The sequence below is a fragment of the Onychomys torridus genome, chromosome 22 (genome assembly GCF_903995425.1).
Source record: "Onychomys torridus chromosome 22, mOncTor1.1, whole genome shotgun sequence".
Taxonomy (NCBI): Eukaryota; Metazoa; Chordata; class Mammalia; order Rodentia; family Cricetidae; genus Onychomys; species Onychomys torridus.
In genome coordinates this window covers 1,670,786-1,689,701 of record NC_050464.1, presented here as the reverse complement: position 1 = coordinate 1,689,701, position 18,916 = coordinate 1,670,786, and positions in this window count along the sequence as shown.

Genomic DNA, 18,916 nt, shown 5'->3' with positions numbered 1-18,916 from the left:
CTTAACCACTGAGCCATCTCTCCAGCCCTGTGAGATGGACAAATGTATATCCCACACATTCCAGTAAAACACGAGGACTCCTGTTATCCCAGCAACTGGTGTTGTCACTGATGCTTGAAGGAATCCTCCCATTTAGTGACAAACTGGCATTTATGGCACTCCCTTTCTGCATGCCTACTGGAAGATCAGCCCTTCACGTCTCTCCAGAGAAAGCTCCGAGTCTTATAGCTCTCTCGTGGATGTCCATTCAGCCGACTTCTTACTTCACTTCTGCAGGTCACGTCTTGCCATTGTGCATCTTCAAGGAACTCAGAGCAAACACACTAAATAAAATACACTGTCCTAGTGGGAACGTTGATGAAGATCTTGCAAGAGATAGGGTTATGAGGTGTCCTAGCTGCTTTTCTCCTGTTGTGGTAAACACCATGACCAAAATCAGTTTAAAGGAGGGAAAGGTGTATTCAGCTTACACTTGCAGTTCTTCTGGGGTCACAGTCAATCACCGAGGACCGAAATTCAAGGCAAGGATCTGCAAGCAGGGACCTTGGAGGAATGCCACTGACGGGTTTGCTCTCTGGCTCTCCCAGCTAGCTTTCTTCCACAATGCAGGACCACCTCCCTAGGGATGGTCCCGCCCACAATGACCTGGACCCTCCCTATCAAGTGGCAATTAAGGCCATGCCCTGCAGACACAGGCCAATCTGATGGAGGCAGTTCCTCAAGAGGGATCCCCTCTTCCCAGGTGACTCTAGGTTGTGTGAAGTTGTCGACAAAACTACCCCAGTACAGTGGGTAAAGAATGAATGAAGGGTTCTAAGAGTTTTTTTGTGACGCACATTGACACCAGGAAAGAATAATTGGAGTACAGTTGAATGTAAGCAATGGAGGCAAATGCTGTGGGCAACGTCTTAGTCAGTGTACTATTGCTGTGAAGAGACACCATGACCACAGCAATTCTTATAAAGGAAAACATTTAACTGGGGCTGGCTTAGTTCAGAGGATTAGTCCATCATTATCATGGTAAGAAGCATCTTCCATAAGTCTAAATCTTCCTGAAAGCCAACACAGACTGTTTTCCAGTTACCAATCATACTGAGTAATGACTGCCCAGCTTTTGAGTGTGTATTGTGGGGTGTTATTTGGGGAAGATTCCTGGTAATAGAAGGATTTGTTTAGTCTCAGTTTCTCCAAGGTGGTTAATTAAAGAGGTGGCTACTTTTTCCTCTTCTGATCTATGAGACTTCTTTGCTTAATCAGAAAGCCCATGGCAATATCCTCAGTTGTTAGTGGAGGAAATGGAAGCAAGTGTCTTCTCTGTCACTAATCAAGAACCATGGTTGACAGGGTCTGTGAGGTTTAAAGTGCTGGGCTACAACCTCAACCATTAGACACTCCTAGACAAGATGGGAGCAAAATCAGATCACAGAAGGCCTTGGGAACCCTTCCAGGAGAGATAATTAACACCCATAAGGCTTCAGAAGCCCCTAGAGCTGGAAACCAGAATGTCACTGAAGGGTCGACTAAGGCATAAGAGTTTGAAATCTCATTTCAGTGCTGAGCCAAGCCTTGGGTTCAAGTGCAAGCATAATAAACAACCAAAAATAATAAAACAATTAGCTAAAAGGTGGTTTATCCCCTTACCTGACTAAAAGATAGTTTATCCCCTGAAAGGCCATTGTAAGGGAAACAAGGCCCCCCCCCACTAGCTCTGCTAATTGCAAATTCAGTGGGAAATACTGCACTCTGCCCCCACGCCCCCATCTCAGAAAAGTTAGCCCACCATGCTGTGCTAACAGGATGCTTGCCAATTAACCCCTGAGGTTGTGTTTGCAAGATAAATTGCTTAAGAAGAATGCTTGCCAAATAACCCCTTGCTAGATAAGCTTGGAATTCGTTTACCTACCCAGACTCTGAGAAAAGACTGTGGAGACATCTGGTGTCTAGGTGTCTACACTCTGGGTGACCCCACTCCCCTGCCCTGGTAGAACTGCCTCATAAAAGGCCTGTGAGCCTTAAACTCAGGGTCACCAGCTACTCCTCGCGCTGGTGCCCCACGAGCTCGTGCTAAAAATAAAGCTTCATTTGTGACCCGATATCGGAGTGAAGCTCTCTGTTTTGTACGCCGACCCTAACACCCCCTACCTGACGAATGACTTGCATTCGACATTCTCCAGCTTCTTTGAGTCTTATACTAGTATACCACAGTGCAGAGAGCTGGTCTAAGCTCCTGGATCCTCAGAGCTGCCTTCTCTGTTCTCACTCATTGCTAAGTCCAAAAGAAGAAACAGATTTCACACAGAGATCTTGATGCCCTCATATCCATAAGGCACCCACATGCCCTGCCAACACTCACCCCTTGGCTATCTGGGCCTACATATGTGCACACAGGTAATATCTACTTCATGATAACAGGCACTTAGATGAACCTATACATGCTTACCAAGAGGGCTTGGGACAATAAGGCAGGGTACTGGTGACTCAGAGAATGTTCTAGAAGGGGCTGTGTCATATTGGCCTTCATTTGTACAGTGTGAGGGGAGCCAGAATAGGAGGGTTGGGGCCGGGGCTGGGGCAGTTACCCAAATTCAACAGCAGCATTGACAAGAAGAATGCCCACCAGCCAGAGAACCTAAGTGAGTCAGAGGACCTGAGTGTCAAGACGGGAGGCAAAGGTCCCACATAGATCACCTGGAAGACACTTAGTTCAATGCTAATCACCTGTGGTGGTTTGAATAGGAATGGCCCCTCGATTTGAGTGCTTGGTCACCAGGGAGTGGCACTATTAGGAGGTGTTAAGACCTTCTTGAAGTGGGCGTGGCCTTGTTGAAGGAAATGTGTCACTGGGGGTTGGGCTTTGAGGTTTCAAATGTTCAAGTCAGGCCCATTCTCTCTTTCTCTCTCTTTCTCTCTCTTTCTCTCTCTTTCTCTCTCTTTCTCTCTCTCTCTCTCTCTCTCTCTCTCTCTCTCTCTCTCTCTCTCTCTCTCTCTCTCTGTGTCCATGCTCAGGGGCCTCCTACAAAGCTTCCTATCACCCTTCTGCCTCTCTCCCCTCCACGGGGCAGAGAGAGAGAGAGGACCCCCACTGGTTGGGGTGAGGCGAATGGGATTTTAAGCGAGAGGAGCAGCCCCTGAAGGAGAATGAAGAAAACCAGAGAGCAGCCAGCTGCGGGGATCGCGGGAGGGAGGGGAGGCCGTCAGGGCCGAGGATCGAGGATCGCGGGAGGGAGGGGAGGCCGTCAGGGCAGAGTTGGTGGGGATTGCCAAAGGGGCTTGGAATCCAAGGCTGAGAATGGATTTCAAGTGGTCCCCGATTCCCTGTGATGTTACTTTCCTTCCCTGCCTTGGAGAGTGGTGGGATAGAAGACCTGTGCAGAGAGCATCTCATGGCAACGGTGTTGGTGGGATCAGGGAGGAGACACTGCCATTGTTTGGGTCGGAATAAGGCGAAGCTCAAACACCTGTCATAAGAGAAATGCAGAGGAGATGAAAAATTCTACACAGACAAGAAGTAAGAATGCGGGATACTGAAATGCATCTCATGTACAATCCCTGGAAACAGTGGTGATGACGTCATTCTCCTTCACTTTTGAACATGTAGATTTCAATAGAAACACCGAAGGCAGGTGACTGTAAAGGTGAAAGATTTGGGTACATTCACACGATGGCACCAAGTCATCTTTTCAAAGAAAGCTTTTCCAGAGTTGGTCAACATTAGTTCACTCATTATTGAACACAGAGCTTCAAGATTAATAGACATGTAGACTAAATGACATCATGTGTTAGTCATGGGCTTTAAGCAACCAGTGACTTTTATGTCCCCAACATTGTACCTGAACCATGAGGGACACTGAGATTGTGTGTCAGGCAGAGTGGCAGTTCTGCAGCAGGTGACATAGGTCCCTTGCTCGAGTGTGTAATGTGACACAGTTGGAATCCAGAGTGGGGAGATTCAGATAATCAAAAATCTGGCTGTAGAAGGAAAAAAAGCCAGGCTGCAGGAGAAAGCCAGGAGATACAGGCCAGCAGTACGAGGTCCAGTGCATGCATCACACATATACAGTAACTCCAGCATCACACATACACAGGAACTTGAGCATCACACATACACAGGAACTCCAGCATCACACATATACAGGAACTCCAGCATCACACATATACAGGAACTCCAGCATCACACATATACAGGAACTCCAGCATCACACATATACAGGAACTCCAGCATCACACATATACAGGAAATCTAGCATCATCACACATATACAGGAACTCTAGCTCAGACATATACAGGAACTCCAGCATCACACATATACAGGAAATCTAGCATCATCACACATATACAGGAACTCTAGCATCACACATATACAGGAACTCTAGCTCAGACATATACAGGAACTCCAGCATCACACATATGCAGGAACTCCAGCATCACACATATACAGGAACTCTAGTGTGCAAAGGGTGCTCTCTATTCCCAGGAGACAACAAGCTGTTCTGAGCTCCCCAGAGTTGGGCAGTTGGGTCTTGAGGTGCTTTTGTTTGTGGATCAGGGTGAGTAAGACCACTTTGGAATACTGGATGAGGGTCTGGGAAAAGCAACAGGGAGCCACTGTGTACTGCAGAGTGACGGAGACTAAATAAAGAGAAGTTTTGAAAGACAGTCCGACAGCAGGCTGAGGGATGGCACGTAAGTGAGAGACGGGGCTGTGAGGGAAGTGTGGCTTTGATCCAGCAGGCGGCATGTGACCATGTGACGGGACCAAGATTATAGCTCAGTCAGAGGAGCGGGAGAGATTTTTCACACTAGCGGCCCAGTAGGCTTAGCATCGCACCTTTAAAATCTTCCAGGGACAAAAATAAAACATGTGACAGAGATGTGGCTGTCGCCACCGTCTTACAGAATCAACATATTTTAAACTTCCTTCAGTTTGGACAAATCCTTCATTCAACTTTATGACAGAAGCCTCCGATCTAGAAATATCTCCGCTCATTTTTGGTGACTTTCCTGGTCATGCAGCTTTAGAAAGTCGAGGTGGCTCCTTCCTCAAGCTCTCCTGCATTGCAGGCCTGTGGCGGGAAAGATTAACATGCAGTATTTAATCTGTGTGCCTTCTGTGAGTGGTAATGATGGGAGTGGCGTGCCCGGGCTGATGGCGAGCTCTCTGCTGCACTGGGGCTGTGGGTTTCAGCGTTGCTGACCATTCTGTGGTTTTGTTGTGATATTTAAAACTTGATGAATGGACACAGAACACCTAACTGGCATCGTGTGAGTGATCATGGCATAATTTATGTTCCGAATGTGAAACCTCCATAAGCCAATAAATCCAGTGTCAAGACAATCCCAGATGTCAGGCCACTCTGCAAAGTGAGTACACAGGCCTCCGTGAATTTATGAGTGCTGATTCTCACCCCTCCTCCTGTCTGGAGACTTTAACTCTTTGCTGCAAAGATGTGTAAGTTACAACCGCCTCAGGACTCTCTTCCTCATTAATCCTGGGATTTGCCTCACATTTGGCGATGCGAAGATGCTAGGATGCTTTAAAAATGGCATTGCTGGCTGCTTTGCTTATCACTCCGATCTTTGTTCCTCGAGAGAAGTGCAGCGTTACCAAGAAATTCAAGGAAGACATTCCCATGTTGATTTCAGTGAGTTTCTGAAGTCATCTTTTAAAAAGTGTAAGATCTTTGCTCATTATTCTACATTTACTACTACTAAAGGATTATTTCCCATTTTGTGGTCTTATAAGTCAAGCTATCGTTTTAGTACTTAATTAAAAAGGAGTTAGAAACACACAGATATTCATTATAGAAAAAAAAGACTTTAATTCTATTTATATGAAATTGTTTTTTTAAATGTCAACAAAATGTAGATGAAGTCAGAGAGCTGGAAACTACTTGAAAATATCCCCAGAGCAACATAGAAGTGGGAAAACTCTGGGAGACGCTGCTCTGGGCCCTGTATGGTTTACATAAAGCAAAGCGAAGCCTCAGGATGCTGGGTATTTGGTCTTTCTCAGTTGTGAAGCTTGCAACTTGCTGTTTGTGTCTGGTGAATGACATGAAGAAGCCAGGGTTTGCACAGGTGCCTTGGAGATGATTCAGCAAACATCAGTGCACTCCAACAGCTCAGCGTAAGCAATTATCTCTAATTACCGGTCGAGTCTCGTTCTCCTTTCTAATGAGGAGGACCGAGGGAGGGGAGCGTGGCTCCAGGCACCAGTTTCATTTTGGAGTCAATGGGAATAGTTGGTTCTGCCTGAAAGATTTTGATGAATTTTCATGACTTCCAAGCCCATTCTATGGAGGAATTGCCGATGTCTTTGTAGAGCTTTCCTGAGACCTTCCTCTGGGGTATGTTCTAGTCCCAACTACTATCTGCAAAGCTAAGTAGCTCAGAACACTCCTGTAATCAGTGACAAGCGCCATGAGACATGTTCTGGAAGACAGTAAGATTTAGCTTCTGAAGACTTCAAATTAGTCAAGAATTCAACACATGTTTCTCCCAGCACTCAAAACAGAGGCCCACTGATGCTTAATGAGTTTCCTGAAAGAAAGGTCAACGCAATTTTATAATGTGGGTTTGGATTTGGAAATTTGGGTTATTGTTTTCCTCCTCCTCCTCCTTCCCTTCCTCCTCCTCCTCTTCCTCCTCCTTCTTATTCTTTCCTCCTCCCCCTCCCCTCCCCCTTCCCCTCCCTCCTCCTCCTTCCCCTTCCCCCCTCCTCCTTCTCCTTCTTCTTCTTTCTGAACACAGGAAGAAGAGGATGTGCTTCATGACTAGGCTAATTCGACACATGACAACTGGTTGAAAACAACGGCAGATACAGCTGTCTGCTGCCACACCAAAGCCACTTTCTGGCCACTGTGAAGGAGTATTGGAAGTCTTGAGGCGCCATCCCTCTCTGCTCAAGGCCCCAGGGGATTTGTGGTTAGATTCTTTAACTTCATCATTTTAATCTTCACCAACCTCCTGCCTAATGGCACAAGAAAAACCATCTCACAGTTTAGTCACAAGGCGAGATACAAACCTCTAGTTCTTATTGTTGCTTAAGCGGCGGCGCTTGTGGCTGTCCAAGCCATGGTTACCTTTCTAGAGCTATATTGAGAGAGAGAGGGAGAGAGAGAGAGAAAGGGAGAGACAGAGAGACAGAGAGAGAGAGAGACAGAGAGACAGAGAGAGAGAGCACAGAGAGGGCGCACCCACTTTTTTAGGCTGGGACACCATCGCAGGCTGGTTACATAATTAAGGACGTAATCCTTACACTTCCTGTCTCCTTAGTGGGGCTATTTTTTGTGCTTTGACAAAGGTGAATAAAAATACATATACTGAGCAAGAGAGCTGGGAAAGCAAAACCAGGAGGCTGGAGTGGACCTGGGTTTGGTTCCCAGCACCACATAGCGGCTCACAACCATCCGTAACTCCAGCTCCTAGGGATCCAATGGCATTTTCTGGCTTTTTCTAGCATTGTGTGCACATAGTGCACAGTCATGTGTGTAAGCAAACACTCATACACGCAGAATAAAAGTGATGACTCAGTGCAAACCGGCCTGAGGGCTAGCCGGCCCGAACCCGTAATAAGGTACTTCCTGAGAGCCACCCTGGCTCTGCTTGAGTGTCTTAGCAACAGCCGCTGAGCCATGATGGGGAGGACATGGACCAATGAGAGGCAGCCACGTCACAGCAGCAGATGCATATTCATCAGACCTTCCCTTGCGGGGTGGGGGGGGGGGGGGGGGGGGGGGGGGGGGGGTGAGGAGGGGAAGGATATATAAGGCTTGCACCTTCCTGAATAAGCTGAGCTTGTTGCTTCAACATCCTCCCCAGAGTCTGTGTGGTTGACTGGGCCTACTCATCCCTGCCCCAAAGGGAACAGCACAGGACCCTGCCACAGGTGCACAGCCATGTGTGCAAGCAAACACTTAAACATGCAGAATAAAAATAAATAAATCTTTTTTTTTTTTTTTAAAAAAAGAGCAAAACAAAATAAAGAAGAAAACAAAAATTTTTAAAAAAGGAAAAGGAAGGCCAAACACAGCAGAAAACGTGTTAACACAGCTGTTCTTGGTGACACAGTGAGTTAATTAAGTTCTCTGAGTTCCTTATTTGACAAGGCAGATGATAACCGCTAAACTCCAAGGCAGATGATAATCGCTAAACTCCAGGGTGTCGAAAGACGAGATGGACGTGGATAAAGTGCGTAGATGACTTGTGGGGCATGGGGTGTAAGGATCGGGCAGTGGGTGTCAAAGGAGAAACAGCCACTGAGAGAGTAATTCCCATAGAAGAACTGCAGAATATCAATGGACATGTGCACATTGTTCTGGAAAATCATTTGGGACAGTGATGTCTAACAACATACATTAAAAAAAAAAAATCTAAGAAATCTATAGCTACAGAATTATGGTGTTCCCACATGTAAATGATGTCATGTTGAATTGAAGAAGAGAAAATTCAGGGAGAGTTTAAAAAAAAAAATACCAGGATTTAGGATGGTGCTTTTTCAACTTTGGTTCATGAGAGAATTTGGGGGGAGCAGTTATTTATGCAAATTGAGGTCTCAAGATTCTATGTTTCTGAGAAATTACGAAGTGAATTTACCCAGAATAGCAATAAGGAGACTTGAGAGCATGTGGGGTGCTGGGGTGTGTGGTGGGAGCTCTGTGGGTAACACCATGGAGAATTTCACTTGGTGTTACCGGGCCATGCTGAAATGACCCATGCAAGTGAGATAGCCTGTCAACTCCTTGGTAAGGGTCTCCTCTGGGGTCCCCTTTCACAGGAAAAAAGAAAGGGTATTTATTTCCATCCTGTTTTAGTCATCTGGCCAGAGGAAGGAAGGGAATAACTGGTCTCCACAAGGAAGGAAAAGCCCAAGACAGTAATTTTCACTTTACTTTCAAGTAGAGACTCTTAATACACGTCACCCTACTGTCTAGTGTCTTTTCTCTTACTCTTCCATTTGTTTTGAGACAGGGTCTTAGTATGCAGGCCAAGCTGGCTGGGAAAGCTTGATCCTCCTGCCTCAGACCTTCCAACACTAGTGTGTCCCCATATCCAGCAGTCCATTGTACCATGTTTTTACGGTTATTCATCTGTCTGTCTATCTATCTATCTACCTATCTATCTATCTATCTATCTATCTATCTATCTATCATCTATCTACCTATCTGTTCTCTATCTACCTACCTACCTATCATCCGTCATCTATCTATCTATCTATCTATCTATCTATCTATCTATCTATCCATCCATCTATCCATCATCTAAACTATCTACCTAGCAATCAGCTCTTCATTTTGAGTCTTTGGCAGTGGATTTTTGAGGATATTTAAACAAACAAACAAACAAACAACAACAACAACAACAACAACAACAAAAACCTAAAAAGCCTGCCAATTAGTTCTTCAAGCCATTACTTTGCAGATTGTTGAAGTAGTTTTGATGGCCTAAAGTAGGAGATAAAAAAGAAAGATCTAACCTGGCAGGAGAGTAAACAATTCAGTGGACACCTGTGTGTTTGAAAGGCTGGCCTAGCTTCCTGAATCCTTTTAAGCAAAACTGACAGGGTTAAAATAAATTGTCCTGTTTCCGTTTCCTGGGATCAGGCTCCACACAAGTGAAAATCAAGGTTTTCTCAAAACTTGACTCAATTGAAATCCCTTTGCACAGGGAACCTAGGAAATTACGGAGGGAATTTCCACTGAGCTCACTCACTTGGTGAATTTTGGAGACAATGAGGGGGAGTATGGGGAGAGCTGGGAGTTGGGGACCCTGGATCCTTTAGAATTGGCTCTGGTCAACCACTCTCCAGGATACAGATACTCCCCTGGGTCCTCTGGGTCCTTAGGGCTCCCCATCACACCCCTGTATCATCTTTCATCTGACCAATGACTCCACGACCCATCTTTAACTATTGTTTCTTTCCCAGTTCCCTAGCGTTTGAGATTCATGCTTCTATACAAACCAGCTCTGCAGATTTACATTGTTCTTAGAGTTCGCCTTACAGTTAGGCTATCCCTGGGTTATGTAATTAGTATTTGTGGTAGCAACTAATCTTTTATATCAACATCGAGTTTGGAAATTGTATTTCTAAAGCACCTGGCCCAGCTACAACCCTGGCTCCCTCTTTTAAAAACTGCTCAGCTGTGTCACATCCTTGGGGACCCACCATTTCTTTATAAAGTCACTTTGAAATGATTTCCTTTTGAGATAGGTTCTCACTCTGCATCCCAGGTTGACCTGGAACTCACAACCCTTCCTTCCTCAGCCTCCTGAGTGTTGGAAACAGGGCTCCATTCCCATGTCTGGCTGTTTATCGATTATCTTTGGTTGTGAGTCTAGCTTTTAATGGCTGAGCCATCTCTCCAGCCTTATCACCTATTTTTAAAAATGTTGCTGATGTCTAGTGAACACACAAAAGAGATACACTGTTTCAGATGCAATTAATTTTTCATACTCACAGTCAAAGAACACGCACACCAATGAGTTTCTCAGACCTCTTCCTCAGCAAAACTAGGAATTCCATTTTCTTGTTGTTTAGTATAGTTACTTGGGGAGTTTTAGTATTATAGCAAATGGCATTTTCTGTCATAACTGACATGAGTGAGCTCATCACCTAATGGACAGCCATATGGTTTGGAAATAGTTGAAAGGTTTTTTTTCTATTAGTCTATTTACTTCTGAGTTCAGCTTTGTGCCAGTCATTAGTTAACTGTTCTAGAACATGCCAAATAGTAAGATTATAGCGGTTACCTTGGCTTCCCCTTGAGTTTTGGACTGGCTTCTGATATTGCCACTTAAAGCTTGGTGCTATCTCCTGCTTGTCTTTTCCAAGTAGGGAAGTGCCTGACACAGGCAGCCCCTAAGATGTCTCCAACGACTCCTGTCTTTTGAAACCATGTCTGTCTACAGTATCCATCCCTATCTAATTAAGCAGATATGTAACCAACAAGATACAACAGGCACAATGTTTTAGTCTAGTTCACACCTGCCATAGTAGTTTCTGTGGGAAATTTTTCCAAGTGTTCATTCTGGAGGAAGCCAGAGCAGTGATGTGGGAACTCAAGAAGTACCAGCATTCTGAGAAAGGGACCCTTCCTGTCAATTTCTGGCTCTAACTGACTAGGAATGTGAGTGAGCCACCTTGGAAGCCAACTGGTCTGGCCCCAGTCTGCTCTCCAAGTGACTGAGTCCCAGGACTTACCACACTCTCTGAACCACCCTTGAGCAAGAGCATCACGCTGAGCTACTCCTGGTTCCTTGGCCCATAAAATCTCTGTAAATTAGCAAATGCCTATTCAAACTTCTGATTTTGGGTAGGTAATTTGCTACACAGCAGTAGATAAGAATAACACTCTAAAAGTTGAATTCAAAGAATCGATTGCAGTCGTGGGGTTGAAGGCATAATTCCTAGGTGCACAGGAACCTGCACTCAGTCTCCAGCATCACTAGATAAATAGGTAAAAAGCCTAGTTTGACTAATTAAGGCAACTATCGCATTGAATGTAACACTTAAGAGAGGACTTTTTCCTCCATTTATCCATCAGCTGGGCCATGTTACCCAGGCTGGTCTTGAACTAGTGACTCAAGCTCACACAAACCTCTTCCCTCGGCATTCTGAGAGTTGGGACTGCAGCTATACATCACTCTTCAAATCTGGTTAGATTACTATTTTAATAAACTCCGTGACTTTTGCCAGACATGGTAGCACACTCCTTTAATCCCAACAGGAGGCAGAGACAGGTGTTCTCTGTGAGTTCAAGACCAGCTTGCTCTTCATAGAGGGTTTCAGGCCAGCCAGAGCTACATAGTGAGAACTTGTATCAGAAGAAGTACAAACAAAATTCTTCGATTTTAAAGTCTAGCTCTCTTTGGGGGAATTTTGTGTATGACAATCATCAAGATTGGCTTGTGCCTTTCTCATTACTAAAATAAGAATATAGATAGTACTTTCACGAATTGAGTGGTTTTCCTACACTTAGAATTAAAAAAGAATCATCTCTCTCTTAGAAGCTGAAGAAACTTTTTACCATGACCTTTGGGTTGAGCTTTTCTTGGTAATTTCCTTCAATCCCTTCACCGCTATTGGTCTACCCAGATTTTCTGCTTGAATCAACATTTCAGGTCTGCTAAACTTTACAGTCATTAGTAAGGGTTTGTGAAATTATCTTTCATGTTACTGACCTATAGTTTTCTTTTTGTTGTGAATTTTATAGTTTTCACAGATCTGGTTGAAATAAGATGAATTAGCAGAATTAAGCATGTAGGGGAGGAATGGCTATTTATTTTCTCTCTCTCTCTCTCTCTCTCTCTCTCTCTCTCTCTCTCTCTGTGTGTGTGTGTGTGTGTGTGTGTGTGTGTGTGTGTGTGTGTGTGTGTGTGTTCCACATGAGTACAGTTCCCAAGGTGGCCAGAAGAGGGCGACAGATCCCCTGGGGCCAGAATTATGGTTGTTTGTGAACCACTAGTGTGGGTTCTGGGAAATGAACACTCTTTGGGAAAGCAGCAACCACTCTTAAGCACTGTGCCCAGCTCTTCAGCGCCCCCCGGAGGTCACAGTTGCCTGATTCATGCGCTATAGCAAGACCTAGTCCAGGGCAATGACTTGTCTACTTTACCTAATGTTGATATATTCAATATTCAGTAGAAAAACTCTAGGAAATTGGCCAATAGAATGCTAGGAAAACTTTGAAGCTAAATTATTAAAGAAACACACTCACACATTTTGCTTGTCATTCCCCCAAAGAAATATTGCTTTGTTACTGATGGTTAAAGAAAGTTATATGGAAACATGGAGGCCCTGACAAAGGGACCTTATGCATGATAGTTGTCATGCTTACTAGCTTGAGGTAGCAAAGTAAGGAAAGTTGAATGTATTAACAGGGATTTAGCAAGTATTTTCATTGTACGGTACTTCTCTTCATTCCTCATCCATGGAGAATTCTAAGAACGATATGAATGTCAGAAACCACAGAGGTACCAAATTCTGAAGTTGTTATATGTTCCTTATATGTGCATGCTATGATAAGATTTAATTTATAAGTTAGGCACAGTGAGAGATTAATTATGGCCAATAATAGAATATGCATGGCAGTGCACTGTAACAGAAGTTATGTGGAGGTGTGCTATTGATGTATATAGGCACACATACATCAATACTTTCAATATCTCTTTCTGGTTGATACTAAGCCTTCTTGTGGTGGATGGTATGTGTTGTTACAATGTTTGTGTGATAAGATGAAGTCATGTGAAACACAAACACACACACACACATTGTGATGTTAGGTGACTGGGGAAGGGTTACATCTCACAAGTACCATGAGACAGCAGCAGTCTCAGAGCAGAGATGACTACAAAGTGGTTAGCACCAAGCGGGTAGCATATATAGTGTGGATGCGCTGGGTAGAGGGACCCTTCACTCTTTGGATGGGCTATGGCAGGATAGCGCTCAATTTCACCATGCTGCTCAGAATACCATGCAATTTAAACTTATGAACTGCTTATTATCTTGAATTTTCCATTTACTATTGGATCACTGGACCACAGGTCCTAAAACTACAGGAAGAGGGCATGGGTAAAGGTGATCCCTGTGCTCCTTCATTGCAGGAGAGGCTCTTGCCCTCTCTCTCATCCTATCATGGTTCTACCCTCTGCTCCACGCTGGCAACAGCTTCTCTCCCCACTCATCATTCTCCCTGACATCTCAGCTGACGTGAAATAAGGGCTTCCCTTGGCCTGCGACGTTTAGAGCTATTCTTTATGGGATGGCTTGAACTAACTGACCCCTGCTGCTTGCTCAGCACTGGCAGCTAGATCCAGAGAGGGTTTTGATGGCTGGTCCAAGTTTTCCCTTTCTTAAGACATCTCTTAAAAATTCTAAGGAGAGGCTCGGTTTAGATATGAGTTTTGACCCCACGCTCTTGTGATTAATCAGCACTCGGAGAGGCCTTTGCTCAGCTGCTGCTACGCTTCATCCCAACATATGAAATCCCACATGAACTTCCTGGTGGGCCACACACGGCAGGGGTCCCTTAACCCTGCAAGGTCTTCTCAATCATGCCCTGCGTCAATTTCCCTGACTGTAATAGAAAAGTCAGGAGACACTGTCACCTTCGCAGCGGCCAGGGACACTGATGCATGCACCACTGTTTCCCAGTGAGCTCAGAGCTCAGAGCCTAGCCTTTCTGGGGCGATGTTTCTGACATCCCTCCCTCTCCCTCCTCTCCCCCCTCCCTCCCTTCCCCTCTACCTCTTAAGCTTTTTGTCCACATACCCTGTTTTCTGCTCACACCTGCAAAGGAAATGCAACACCTTCTCCCTGACTGAGTGTTCTCCTAAGACCATGAGTCTTGGCGGTCTCTGCTCATGGCAGCCGCCTGCCCGGGACCACCTCACAGTGGTTACGTTTACCATTCAACACCAATGGGTGATTTTTAAAATACCAGTGATGCAGGGGTTCTCATCCTCATCACATTATACAGTAACTAAAAAGTAAGCCTCTTCCAACTAGTAAGAACTTTCAATGCTGACACGTGGCATCAGACACAAGACAGGGCTCCGGACCTCTCTTTTCTTTGTTGATCTGTACCCATCAGCTTGGCTGACATGGTTTTTTGAGGAGCTGTCCTTTTTAAAGAGGCTGTCCCTGCAAACTGTGTCATATGTTTCTCTCCATAAGTAAGTATTTCCTGTTTGTTGGTTAAAGCAGCGCTGCTGGTGGCTGGCCACTGACCGCAGCAGCCATGCCGGCGGGGGAGCATGCTGGAGGAAAGTCACGAGCCATAGTTACCTTTCTAGAGCTTTATTGGGAGAGAGGGAGAGAGAGAGAGAAGGGAGAGAGGGAAAGAGAGAGAGAGAGAGAGAGAGAGAGAGAGAGAGAGAGAGACTGCACAGAGGGAAGAGAGAAGGGGGGAAACACAGAGGGTCTGCCCGCTTTTTAGGGGCATCCTTATCCCAAGATGATGACTTCAGGACAGAACCTTTACACTGTTCAGGTTCAAATCACTTACCTCGTTATGGGCTATTAACATATTTTACCTGTTAATGAAGATGTCCTTAGAGATGACCCTGTGAAGGACACTCCAAGTCACACGGAAACCAATCAAGGAAGGGTGCAATATGTCACCAAAGCAGAGGTCAGGGCTTTGACTCTGTTCCAGTCTCCATCACTGTCAGGACAAGAGTCCTTGGGCTTGTGGGGGTGGGGGCGTTGACCTCCTGGCTTCCATCATGGTAAAATGATGGGGTGGTAATTATAATACCCATTTACCTTCCAGGTTTGCTTTTCAAATTACCAAATGGCATAACATACTCAAATATGCCTTATGAAGTAAAAATATCAGAGGGTATTAGAAAGTCTTGCACTCTCTGCCCTTGCGGAGGTGTGTGGCAACATATAGAGTATGTTTACATCCGGTAGTCAGAGATTCTGCGCCTGGAGAAGGCTCTAGAAATATTCACAGCAGGCCATCAGCATCACTGGTGTTACAAGTACTCAAAACCCACCCCACCCCGTGTTTAAATATCTTCTATCGGGGTGAACGTGCATTGTTGCCTATGGCTTAGAACATGCATTCATAAGATGTCTTCCTTAGCGCTTGGTTTCCTAGCTGCTCCGAAGTGATCCTCCAGCTGTGATGAACTGTGATGTCACAGACTCAGAGACACCAGAGACTGTGGCCTCCTCGACCTCTGAAGCCGAGAGCCAGAAAGGGTCTTTCCCCGTTGAATGATGATTTATCTTGGATTCTTGTTAGAGAAACAGAAAGTCGACTAGCAGGGGAAGAGGCCGGACGGGGAGGAGAGAGGCTTCCTTTCTTTATCTTGGGGACTTTTACTCCAAGACACAGTGATGCTGACCAGGATTGAAAGTGGAGGGACCTCAGCAGTCTTCCCTCACGTGCGCTTCTGCCCTCTGCAAGCTCTGACACCGGCTAACCTTGGAATCCACAGCTCCTGTGAGCATCTCCCCCCATAGGCAGCATCCGGTGTTTGCTTCCAGCCTAGCAAAGCCCTCGGATTCCTCAGTTGTTATACTCCAGGGAAGCTGCTTCCACAGCTCTACCCTAGGACAAAGACCTTCTCAGATCCTCGACGCTGAGCTGTAAACATGCCTGGGAGCTATGAACTGAACTGAGACTTTACCGGAAAGAAGCAGTACATACATAATTAGGATGATTCTGCCGCCCCTTGATCCTTGCCTGGAGGTGGACATGAGACCCAAGGTAGAAATGCTTGGGTGGGGAGTGGGGGGTCATGCAGAGGTTTGGAGTTCAGCATTCACTTACTAATGATGTGTTTCCCATCTCCCGTGTGTCAGGCAAGGTGCCTGGTGATGGGGTTACTGCATTAGCTGTGGGGACCACTATGGCAGCTTTTGGTGGGCACCGGCTGCAGAGTGTGGGATACCTGGGTGGGTGTCTGCGTCTGATGCACATGGCCTGTGGACACTGCGTCGTCAACATGGGTGAAGAGGAGGTGCTGCCATCTCTCACCCAGAAAAAAAAACGCTTTCTGGACCCTGCAGTGTGGCTCTCATGAAGCCTGCCGGCGGAAACGTCAACCCTGCACGCCGGGAGTCTGGCTTTCTTCCTTTGTTTTTGCCACAGCAAAGTAGAGAGACAGAAACGCTTCCTAGCGAGCACACCATTGAATAGTGTGAATTCTCGTCCAGCCGCGACAGAAGCACTCTGACTTCACCTGAATTAAAAACAAATTCTAATAAAACTCCTGATACAAATACAAAAGTGCCTGTTGGCAAAATTCATACCATGTTTCCCAAGCTCGCTGACATTTATTTACTTTTGCTTTAGAAAGGAAAAAATGGCCTTCCTTTTCAGACTTTAACTATTACAGAAGGAAATTAGAGTGTATGGAACACAGAAATTGAATTATAACCCAGTACAGTGAACTTCTCTTTCCAGAAAGCCAAATGCTGTTTGCATTGAAGCTGACATGTTCCTTTGGGATCCGTCTAAAGATTTTAACTTTCTTCCTCATATACTCCACAAATTAAATTGTCGCGACTTAATACTTCATTCATTTTCTTTTTGTACAAACGGGGCTATTACAGTAGTCAGGCTCTCAGAGACAAAAGTGGGTCATGCCTTTCCAGAGACAGTTTAGAGTTCACAAAGGATGACTAGAAGTCACTGAAAAAATAACATGCGGGCATTTGATGATGGTGGCAAAAAGCTGATTCTGCCTGAAGTGGTACACGAGCCGGTGGGTTTGGAAATCAGGGCCCATTGATTTATTACTTTAGAAAGTCCTCTGGCTATTTGGTGAGCTTTTTATCAATTCTACTTTTTTCCGATTACAGTAATTACTCTAAAAATGTATGTAGAGGGAGCTGGCTTGCTATGCAGTAGGACTATGTTGGAAAACCCAGCAGAGCTCCCTCCCTGGCCTGGTTGGGCCAGTGTCCCCCAAGACAGAATTTTCATCTTCCAATAACTAGTATGTTTCAAAGAGAAACGGAATTAGACAGCCATCTGTGAGGAACATGTAAGACCTAGGGTGAACAACCCTGGTCAGGAGTGATAAGCAATAGAACGACGTAAGAAAGCCACAAATGGAGTCGTGATAAGCTATAAGGTATGTGTGGAAGTAGGGATAAGACTAGAAACCTAGCCAGGAAAGAGTATAAAAGATGAAGCCCCAGACCCAACCAACAGAGCTTGCCAGGCCCTCGCGTGAAACGACTCTCCTCCGCCAGAGACGTGAGACGTGGCTGACCAGGGGAAGGCTGACCCAAGATCCAGAGGAACAGACGTGGCGAGTCCAGACCTGTATACCTGGAGAGGTACTCCCACTTCCATTTGGAAGACAGGATAAATATTGCTTGTAATCTTACTGGGTGAATAAATGAGTGTTATACCAAGTCTGAATCAAGAGTGATTATTCCTCCCCCATAACCGGGGTATGTGCTCACTACACCATCCATGAAATAAAGGCATTTTATTGTGAGATGTTGTTACCATAGAGGTAAAACCACACTCATCTCCAAATGCAGCAAAGACAGCTGCGGGTTTAAAAAAAAAAAAAAAAAAAAAAAAAATCGTGAGGGAGCAGTGGATGTGAAGGTGAGGCATCCAAAGCAGGGAATTTGTGAGGCTGGAGACATGGCTCAGCAGTTAAGAGCACTGGCTGCTTTTGCAGAGGACCTGGGTTTGATTCCCAGCACCCACACTACAGCTCACAGCTGTCTGTAACTCCAGTTCCAGGGGATTTGACTCCCTTTATTGGGCTCCATGGGCATTGCATGCACGTGGTGTGCATATATGTGTATGATTCAGGCACACACACATGCACATAAGTATTTTTATTAAGAATTAAATAAAGTATATGCCAGTTTGAAATCCATATTTGTGGCACCTGTTCCTCTCATGAGCTGGTCAGAGCTGTAGAAGATAGAACCCGACCTCTCTTGAGACGCAGTGGGGCTGAGAGCCAAGCTCATGACTGCACGGATGAGAATTCTCTGACCATCCTGGTAGACCTTGTAATGAGATTTATCACTTATGAGTCACAGAAGCAATGACGAGGCGAGGTCAACCTGCCCCAGTCAGCTGAGTTGTCGCACTTGTAGGTATTTTAAGCCACCATTTTTCTCTCTTAGGATGGATATTGAACTTAATGGTCTTAGATTTAAAAACTGGACTGTTCTATTATACTTAATTATTAAAAACTGAAATTCATCTCTTGGGACAATGTCTATCATATTTAATAAATAGGCTGAATGTTAGATTTTTCTCCCTAAGCTAAAACTTAATAACTTAACCAACTAATTGTTATTATGAGTTTACCATGTTCTGGGTGTAAGGAATGTGTGTGTATGTGTGTGTGTGTGTCTGTGTGTGTCTGTGTGTGTGTGTGTCTGTGTGTGTGTGTGTATGTGGTGTGTGTGTATATGTGGTG